Consider the following 11121-nt stretch of genomic DNA (forward strand, 5'->3'; position numbering starts at 1 on the left):
CGGATCGGGACCGCTGTGAGGGAAACGGCCATCACTGAAGCCACGCCGAGGACTACAGATTCCAACAGCGCTGACAGCGTCATCGACAGGCGCCTGCAGCCCTCATTAGCGCTTCATGCCTCCCGCAGCGCGGGTAGCGCCCGGGCAAAGCCCGGGCCAAGGGCGGGCCCGTCCTTGCCCGTCAGTGGCCGTAAGAGGCTGGGCTGGGCCAATTCCCCTTACCTTCTCCATTATTCTGGCTGCAGGTGGGTGACCCTACTTTTTTTTAATTCAAAATCTAGTGAGTTGGCAGTTAATGTTCAAAATGGGTAGGCGCAAGCCTCTATCGTCTCCAGGCCCTATACTATCCTCTGTGCATTACCAAAATGTTACAAAGAGCCACTGGGGTTGTTGCCAATGAAATCGAGTTGACTGAAAGGCGACTCTCTCTCACCCCAAATTTGATTCCAGCAATCTCTCCTCACATTGCTACTGGGTCTGTTTCTTTGCCGAATCTGGAGTCCCCAATATCATCACCTGAATGTGTTCCTGAAAGCCCAGAGGAGTTGGCCTCCAGGGGCGCTTGCTCCAAAACTAGAAAACCGGCCACACGGTCGAAAACTAAGCCAAAGAACGCCAAACTACTGAAGCCCGTACAAGATCCTATTGTTCTGGGACAACCTTTATCTAACCCTATAGCTCTGGAACAACCGGCCTGGGTTATGGAGGTCATATTGGACATGCGGATCCAAGTAAGGACTATTGACAGGAAGGAACTAAAAAACATTTGGGACCGGGTGGACAAGCTAGCCATATTGGTGGAACAATGGGCAGGCAGGGATAACCTAGACAGGAGGGATAGAGTCCCGATTTTACCCACCGGGACCAATCATGAAGCCTCGAGTAGTATCAATATTACCCCAGAAGAGGTAATAGACAGGGGCCCAAAAGTAGGGTTAGGTAAGGTCCCCCTGAATAAGATTGACTCCCAATGTCTGCCGGCCAGAAGTAGCGAACGTGACCCAGTTATGTCACATGTAGAGGTCCACAACCCAGTAGATAGTAGGGAAAGGAATGCGCTACCTATGGGTTCTTCTGATTCGATTCCCCCATCCCCGTGTCTAGATCTCCCACCAGCCTCAGTCCCTTTTGTATTAGTCTTGGCAGGCGTACCAGTGTTAGAAAAAGGGCCTAGAGAGTCATTCATTGATCTAAGAAATAAAGTCTGTCATTGGTTTATGTTAAACAAACAACACAAAATTAGGGACGTTGGAGAAATCATTATGGCACGGAGGGTGGGATGGGTGGGACAAAGACATAAAGATATCAATGGGGATTGTGTATTGTGATCAATTTCAGAAACAAGCATATGGTCCATTCATTAATCAGTAGTGCCAATCTTAGGGAAAAAGCTGGCATTTGTTTACTTCCACTTGACTGCTTCTATCCCCGGGGTGGTATGCAGTTGGGTGAGACTAGAAGCGGACAGGCCCGATCAAAAGAGGCATGGTCCATAGGAATTTCCATTATAATCTTGATCAGTATCCACTGTGACCGCCATCGTTTTTTAATATCCCGGTTTGTAATAGATTTGATCCCCTGGATGCTATAGATTGACTTAATCCCAGGTTGTGGATGCACTTGGATTACGTCAACCACCAAGCTTCTCTGTTAAGAGAAATGGATACTAGATCTGGTGTAGACGCCCCTAAAAGATTTAAATGCTCGGGTCTCAAGGAGAATTGTTTTCCACGTCCCTGTTGAAACTTGCACAACTCTCCTTCCTCCTTGTGGTCGAGCCGATTCCGAGAAGCTGCCTGTGTGCCTCACCCCCCAGTTGTGCCAGAGACTCAGCCACATCCTGTCCATTGTTGGTAACTCAGCCTGTCACGACCAACTCCTGTGCCCTGTGACCACACCATCTGGTCAAGGAAGCACGAGGCTGTGCCCCGTGACCACACCATCTGATCAAGGAAGCACGAGGCTGCACCTTGTGACCACACAATTGAGCAAGGAAGCACGAGGCTGTGTACATTGTGCAATCAGAGACATATGTCCCCTGGCCACGATTGCACCACAAGACTGACGAAGAACTTGTCAGATGAGGAAATTATCAAAATGTGGAACTATGTATTGTGCAAATGGGCGTGGCAAGTACTATAAGTATGTGTGCGCTGCAGATTGAAGCAGCAGTCTCCGTAGAATTGCCTTTGTACCATTCTGGGACCCTGTCCTTAGCTCGAGCTAATAAATAACTTACTTCCCTCCACGGCTGGTTGTCCTGGTCTCTTTGGTAATGTATGATTCAAGCAAGAAGAACCCGTAGATTCTAGGTGTCCCCTGCACCGCTGGCTTCGACTCTCCTAGTGGGGCAGGGGTCTCCAAAAAGCTGGTTCTACATGGATAGGAGGGCCCAATCAGTTGTTAGGGGGGATCCAGACCCTCTTTCTGCGAGCATATCATTAAGGTGCTCCCCTCCTTTTGTACGGCTTTTATCTTGGAACATTGCGGGCATGGCATCTAAGATGGATGATCCAGACTGGAATGAACTGGTTGAGCAGCATGACTTATGTATGTTTTAAGAGACCTGGGCCAGATCAGAACCCAGCAAACTTGGTTATGCAACCTTTTTTAGTCCAGCTATACAAATGGGGAGGGGCAGACCATCGGGAGGGTTGTGTACGTGGGTGGGCACACACTTGGGATGTGAGGTAGAACGGGTGGATACATCCTCCCAGGATATCCTTTGCGTATTTTTAACTTTCGGCAAAGGGATAAAAATAGCCTTAGTTAACATGTATTCCCGCCCTGTCCCTAGGGCACTTACCTCACCTACCCTAACAGATCTAACCTCTTTTCTCTCAGTTATCCCTGATAATGTAGTAATAATTATGGGTGGGGATATGAATTGTCATTTTGAGCCATTGAAAGGGCTCCATATGGGTGTACTTGGAGAGGAGGATCGATATTGGTCTATTCCAGAGTCAAACTTTCCCCCTGTGAATGTTTGGACACCATTAGTATTGCAGTTAACCACATTAACGTTAAATCTTTCTTTAAGAGCATGTAATGGAAGGACCAAACTAGATAATCCCAGGGTATGCCCATTTAATAGACCTGGACATTCTTCTTTTCTAGACCTTATAATGGTCTCTATAAGCTCGTGGAACAGGGTGAGTGATTTTAAAATTATACCTCGTATTGACAGTGACCATAATGCCCTTTTTTTAGAATTTCTAATACCCAGTGCAAAGAGGTTGATGGGAAATAACCTGGTTAACACACACGGTATGATACAGGCAAATGGGGGCAAAAGAGTTCGATGGTCAGATTTTGCCCGGTCCAACGAAACTCCGGCAGCATTATATCACCAAGTTATTCCATACTTGGAGGCTGTCAGCCAAATTGGTACTACCAAGGATTGTTATGACGATCTCACAACAAACCATCAAGACCTCACTACTACAGTGGCTGCTTTTTTTCGTAAAGACAGAAAAGCAAAGGTTGTGAATAACTCCCGTCATAGTTGGTATAATGCGAATTGCCAACATGCTAAAACTAATCTTATTTACACTGTTAAACAGACCGATAGATCAAGATCAGAGAAGTAAGGGCCAAATATAAAGCAGAAGTGACAAAGGCCAAATGTGAGGGGGCATCTAATATGTGGGATGAAATCAGATCGGCTTTAAATACCCGTGATCTGCGATCTTTTTGGAACTTAGTTAATCTGGGTACCAAAGAAGGTAAATCAGCACATGAACCTAATATAGGTGAGGAAGAATAGAGGGCCCATTTTGAGACCTTATATGTGAGAATTAGTGAGGACAAAGATTCACAAACCCAGCCCTTTCCACAATGGACCCCCTGTATCTTGGATCATCACTTAATCACTTTGAATGAGGTGACTCTAGCCTTGGGGAAGATAACCTCGGCAAAGGCGCCAGGTTTAGATAAAATCCCGGGTGACCTATTTCGCTCTGAACCAACTGTCTGGGCTCCCTATTTGCTAGTCTTGTTCAATGCGATTGTCCTTGGTATGGCTATTCCCCATTCATGGGCTGGGGCTGAAATAATTCCCATTTTTAAAAAGGGATCTCCTCTACTACCCACTAATTATCGCCCCATTAGCTAATTGATCTGTCCCAAAAAGTATTTGCTCGTATCCTTTTGGTACGTCTACAGTCTTGGATGGACGAGTTCAACATTCTCTTTCCACTCCAAGCTGGCTTCAGGGAAGGGATGTCAACTATCGATCAGATATTCAGGCTGCAAATGATTTATTGGAAAACTGTAATATTAGGACGGGGTATTTTATACTCTCGTGTTTATATCTAGGACCCTAATTCGATATTCCCGATTTATGCCCTTGTGAGGTTATAATCAATAATATCCTGATAACGGCATAAGAATCAGATCCATATTTAGTAATAGCCCATGCAGTCCAAAGCACAGCACGGCTACTCCCATAGACTCCTAGAAAGCACAACGCGTTCTTTAAACAAACCAAGCCTCCAGCAGCCCGGGAAATCCCCCCTGCTTTTGTTTTGATTTGAACAAGAACTCCTGAAGTCCAGAAAGAACTGTTAGTTCTTAGTGACGTCTTATGTCCAACCTTACGTCAAACCCGGCACCTTCCAGGTATAAAATACCAACATTTGCCTTAAGCAAACACACAGTGGTTTGGAGCAGAGCAGCCATCTACTTGCCCGAGAGCCCAGCTGATGCGAGAGCCCACGGAAGCCGCCCCTCCCGTTTGACGCACTGAGAGAGACGCTGTCTTTTTTTCCAGCCGAGAAAATCCAGCTCCGGTGTTTCCAGCGTACCCTTGCGGGTTGCTGGGATATCGAGTCCTGAGGAAAGAGATACCAGACCTCCCACATTCTATTACCAAGGTACGGAGCTGACTAAACCCTTAGGAGAATTCTTGATGCAGATTCTTGGCAAAATAATCTTAACCAATTTAACTTAAACTGCTACTTACTCATCCCTTCCCAAGTATTAGGCTTAGGTCAGGTACACCGGGGTAGGCTTAGTTAGAAGCACCAGTTGAGTACGTTAGTCAATGTATTTATGTATGTATATATTTTAGCCATTTTAAAGTATCATATGGCTAAGAAACCATATCAATGCTTTTACAGTATTATTTCCTAATACTACTTTTACTGTACGCACTTTACTTGACTTTAAGTATTGCAATTTTGGCAATTAATTTCTCTTGCATGAGAAAGAAGACTGCTCAATAAATAACACCTATTATTGGAAAAGCCTGTCTCTCTATTTCTCTGCATTCTGGTGAAACTAAGTATGCACTGCTGACTGAGTGAAATAGCTGTCTATTGTTTTCACACGACTCTAGAGATATACTCTTATTCTGAGGGAGCAAAGTTGTCATGTTTATGCGGTTGTCGGAAACTGAATCCCTTCTTGTCTGAGCCAGGGGAGCTTATCCCTCCCTATTCATTCAAGAAAGTTTCCAGTGACCTCTGAGCTAGCTGGCGCAAACTTAAATTAAGTTTAACATAGTCAGTAGAGACCTAGATGACCTCAGTCCTACGTATACACTGCTGTTTATGTTATTCCAATGCGCAGAGCCTATTGGGAAAATAGGAACTACACTACATGGCGCCCAACGTTTGGTAAGGCGATAAATCTAACGTAAGACACTAGAGCAACTCAGTTGTGCTTTTTCACACAGACCCCTTTTTCCCGTAAAAACTCCAATAGACGTCTGGAGTGGGTAAAAGGTTAATATCCGCCAGAACTTAGTAGGAAGAGATTCCTATGTTTTAGTTTTTGGTTTAGTCAACGTTGAAGGATACAGTGTTCCAAAATATTGTGCACCTAATCTTTGTTTCCTTGAAACTTGATCTGCAACAAAAGCTTTCTGTCAGTAAAAATGGTGGAAAGTGACAATGAAGCAGAGAGAGCTAGAATAGCAGCTCGACTCTTAGAGGAAGACACCACCATCCAAGACAATGATCCGAGTGTTATAATCATTCCGGTCAATATAAGAAGAACTATAACTCTTAAACTTATAGAAAATGGACTGACATCATGAGGTGGTACAGTCATATTCGTGGTAGAGGCATATGAATATTGGCAGACAGAGGTATTCTATTCATGGATACACTTTCCAGCAGCAAACGCTACAACAAAAGAATTCCACTATTACAAAACAGAGGAACCTCCGGATGAATACACTCCTTTCGAGGACGTGGAAATCCCACTAAATTACCAAGAGCACCTGCTCTGGTTTAATGGCGCCCTAAAACATAATAATCACATCACCAGGCTCGGTCCACTAGGTTGACCAGGAGCAACATGGCCGGTTCTAACCAGCTACACACCACATCCAAACAATGATAAAATGTCAGTTCCTGAACTTTTAGCTCAGCTAAAACTTTTAATTAAAATACATAGACAATTGGTCCAATATGTCATGCGGACTTCAACAGTCTAACCGACAATTAATATTCCACAGCTGACCCCTCACCAGGGGTACACAAACAAAATCACACCACAGAACATACAATCATGTCTTGGTAAAGTACCCATAAAACAGGAACAAATTTCATTCTGGTTAGCACAAAATATTACTCAAATAGAGGCAGTATTTCCAGATACTACTCCTACTGAGAAACACAGAATTCTGACTATCTGTCTCCCAATGGGGATCGCACCACATGTGGAAGACTGTGACACTTGGGGCACAGTCTTTGCTTCAATCTACACAAAAACACATGGTGTCCTGTCTATGGCGGTCATACCAGATGTATTAAGACAGATTCAAAATGAATTCGGTCCAGAACCTGCTTTAACCCTGGGTATGAAATTTCTGAAAAACTTCAAGCAGGTCTTGGCTATATTATTAGCCAACATAAAAGGAGAAGCAGCATCTGTTGTGATCCTCCAGAAACTGAAGGAAACAGATATAGCAGCCCAACCATTGGAACTTGCCAGAATCATAGAAAAATCCTATGAAGAGTTAGGAAGAGATAGTTTGGGTGGGAAACCGGTAAAACCCCAACTAACTGAAAATTCTGAAAAAACATTTATTAAAAATAATTTAAAAACTCTAAAAAAGAGTTGGGATGGAAATAACCAATCCACTCCCAGGGCAAAGCATTTCCAGTCCATAGGAAGGTCTCCTCAGCGTAGAGAGAGATCTCCAGGCCGAGAAGACAAGTCTCCCCAAAGGGAACCCTCTGAAAAAAGATATACCCTTAGAGATAGGGATAAAATAAGAAAACCAGTCAGATATCAAGATGTTGATACACGTCCCACTCGATCCTTCTCACTCAATCTTTCTCGATCTTCCTCACAGAAATCGGAAAGAAGAGGACAATCAGAGCACAGAGAAGAGCACGTCAAGTCCAAAGACAAGGAACCTGCTCATCAAAGTAAAAAATTATAATTTCCAAGAAAGAAGGTAGCAAGTATTAAGATTAAACATGCCGAGAATTCTGAGGACACAACTAAAAAATGGAGAGTGGGCACAGACAATGCTAGACAGCGCAGCAGAAGTGACCATAGCTCGCAAGATCCTGATGAATCTTCTGGAGACAGTGGACACGAATGAGTACATTCAGGTGGAAACTGCAGACACACGAGTTAGTGTGCTCCATAAACTATATGAAATAACATTACGTATAGAGGGAGATAAAACTAGGAAAATAAAAGGTCTCTTTTGGGAAAAACTTTCAAAAGGCTATGACATTCTGTTAGCTGAGAAAGACTGGCCACCAGAGTTTGTCAGGGAGTGCCCTCATGGCGAAGAAATGATTATGCCTGCCTTCTCGAATCATATCCAGATTCATAAAAAATACACATTGGAAAGAAAATGGGCAGTGGCCCAAGCTCCTGCTTTATACAAAAATCATGTAGGATGGGATGAGGTCTCACCTCACCACAAAATCCAGTTAAAAAATCAGCCCACTGCACAAAGGCAGTACCCAGTTAAACAAGAAGCTAAAAAGCACGTCAGGGAGATCCTAGATCAACTTGAATATCAAGGGGTGATCGAAACATGCACCTCTCAAATGAACAATCCTTTGTTTCCTGTCTCCAAGCCAGACGATTCATATCGTCTAGTTTTGGACTACAGACACCTTAACTCCTGTTGTAAAACATTTGCAGTACAACACTCACATAGTGCAGCACTAATGAATAACATTGTGCGAAAAAAATATAAAACGACATTAGATATCTCTAATGGATTCTTCTGTCGAAACATTGCACCTGAAAGCAGGTATTTGACCGCTTTCTCAATAATTGGATCGCAAAAACAATTTTGCCGACTCACACAGGGATTCAAGAATAGCCCAGGATTATTCTCAGCAAGGGTAACAGAGTTACTACAAATATATGATGATGAAGCATTATCATATGTTGATGACATCTATCTCACAGATGATGACCTGGAGACTCACTTAAAAAGGGTGAACACCATAATACTTGGGTTCGCGAATTGCCCATCTTACTGTCCTATTTTTAGGATATGAATTGTCAAGTGAAGGCAAAAGCCTGGCAGACAATTTCTTAGAGAAATGTGCTGTACTCGAAGCACCAAAAACGCTGAAGAATTTACAATCAATATTAGGTTTCCTGAATTTCGGAAGAACATACATTCTAAATGATGCCGAGAGGGTTAAACCTCTCTATGAATTAATAAGACCAGATTTGAAACAAACCAATTGGACTCAGAAACACACAGAGATTTTGAGATCATTGCAAACAGATATGTTAACTAAAACAAAATTACAAATTCGCGAAAACATACGCAATCTTGTAATCCGAGTCATCCCAGGAAGATGCGGATTCACATACCTGACCTCTAATGAGGGAGAAACTGTACCTATAGCTTACAAATCTCATTTGTACACTCAAGCTGAAATGAAATTTAGCTCTACAGAAAAAATTCTGACAGCGGTTAAAACTGCTGTAGCAAAAGAAAGACCCCTAGCCCAAGGCAGAAGGATAACTGTTTTTACAGCAGAATCAACCCTTGAGGCATGAACGTGCACACGCAATTTAAATGCTGTGGCATTAGATCCAGAATGGATACAATGGGAAAATTCTCTTGCTGCAGAAGACGTGAAATACTATTTTAACCCAAAACTGAAAAAAACTAAATGATCTAGTGTATGAACGAGAATATCCTCTGCCAGCTGAAATTCTGCCTCTAGAACAATATACCTGCGTAATCTATATGGACAGATTCGCACAACACTACAATGTAGAAAATAAATCCTACGATGCAGCGTGCGCGATTGTTAAAGGTCGCTGGCGCTCTGGTAAATTCAAACCAATGATTACCAAAACTGAATCACTCAGGAAATGTTCAGCTCAGCGAGCTGAAATAAGAACTTTAAAGATGGCGCTTGAAAATGCTGATCGCGAATTCCCCACACTAATAGTGTGCGATTCGTATTTCTGCGTCAAATCATACAATAGTGACATGCAGACATGGATCAAAAACAGTTACAAAGATGACACAGGTGCTAAAATAAAGCATAAAACGCTTTGGGAACAAGTAGTTCTTGTAAAGAAAGAACTACGAAATACTCAAGTGATACACGCACTGAGTCATCAACGTGATGGCGTTCACGTTGCAGGGAATTCATTGGCTAACACAGCCACAGCGGAAGCGGTTCAACCGGCTTCCGTAGCCACTGAAAAGCGTTCAGAAAAACATATAGATGGAGAAACTATGCTGGCAGTAAAAACCTCATTATAAGGCGATTATGCAGCATTACCTCTCAACTATCCACTCAGTAATACATACATAACTGATGCAAACTCCGTTCCGTTTGCTCGAATCCCTGGAGTGGGGTATAGGGTAATTCCAAACACAAACCGGAGAATCTTCTTACTACAAGAAGCACATATGGGGTTGGGTCTGATGCACCAAGAGATCGTGAAATCTCTGATGGAACTACAATCGGAGTACTGGTGGCCGGGAATGAGCGTAGATATCTACTATTTTGCAAAAAAATGCAAGAACTGCAATAGAGATCGCAGTTGTGAACCGGACCAGCCTGTAGCCCAGATACCACTATTAGATAGCATCAGACTATCTATAGCGCAGAAATCCAGTCGGAGAAATGCGTCCCATAATTAATAAAGACTTGATTAAGCATGGGCGGAAAATCCGTTCCGCTCGCGGATTTTGCGGATTTTTGGTAAATTCGCAATCCGCGAACTCTGGCAAATTTACCGAAAATCCGCAAATTCGCACGCAGCGGATTTTTTTGCTTGGTGATACAATATTGCGGCATGCGGCGTTCACTTACCGTCATTCAGCGTTTGCCGAGTTGTTTTTCTCGATATTTTGCGAGTGCTGCGGCATTTTGGATCTTGCTGCAGGATCCCGCGGGACTTTGGCGACGCATCGCCAGAGTTCCCAATTGCGAACATGTAGATGCGGCGGGCAGCAACAATCTCGCACTCGCGAAATTACAAAATTTGCAATTCTGCACAAGAAATCCACCAGCAAGCAGCATAAACCTTCTGAAAATTATGATTTTTATCAGAATAACTCCTCAGGTTGACATTTGCCTGCACCTTTTTGGATTTGAGGCCTTTTTGACTTTCTTTGGATCACTTTGGGATTAGAAATCAACTTTCACAAGTAAGTTTGTTTGGGGCATTACAGTTGCTGTTCTGCTGAAAAATGAGTTTTGCAAAACTGAAAGCGCTCAGCAGGTGCAAAAGTTCACTCATCATTAGTAACCATTCCCTGTAGTGCTTCCTGAGGGGCCTCTCCAGAGTTCAGTTGCCTATGTTTGTTTGGGGCATTACAGTTGCTGTTCTGCAGAAAAACGAGTTTGGCAAAACTGAAAGCACTCAGCAGGTGCAAAAGTTCAAACTCATCATTAGTAACCATTCCCTGTAGTGCTTCCTGAGGGGCCCCTCCAGAGTTCAGTTGCCTACTTGCAACTATTCTATGACCCTGCTCTGACCCTCACAGCAGGCTCATAGAATAGCTACAAGTAGGCCACAAAGGTCCTGGGAAAAAAAATTGCACTGCAACAGAAAGCAAATTACAGATAAGGAAGCAGGTGCCAGACAGGAAGTTTAAATTCAGTGACACATTAATCAACCCCAAATTAATTCATGTCAGTTGAAGCAGGGCAGTTG

This window comes from Lissotriton vulgaris, chromosome 5, assembly GCF_964263255.1.
Source record: "Lissotriton vulgaris chromosome 5, aLisVul1.2, whole genome shotgun sequence".
In the NCBI taxonomy this organism is placed as follows: domain Eukaryota; kingdom Metazoa; phylum Chordata; class Amphibia; order Caudata; family Salamandridae; genus Lissotriton; species Lissotriton vulgaris.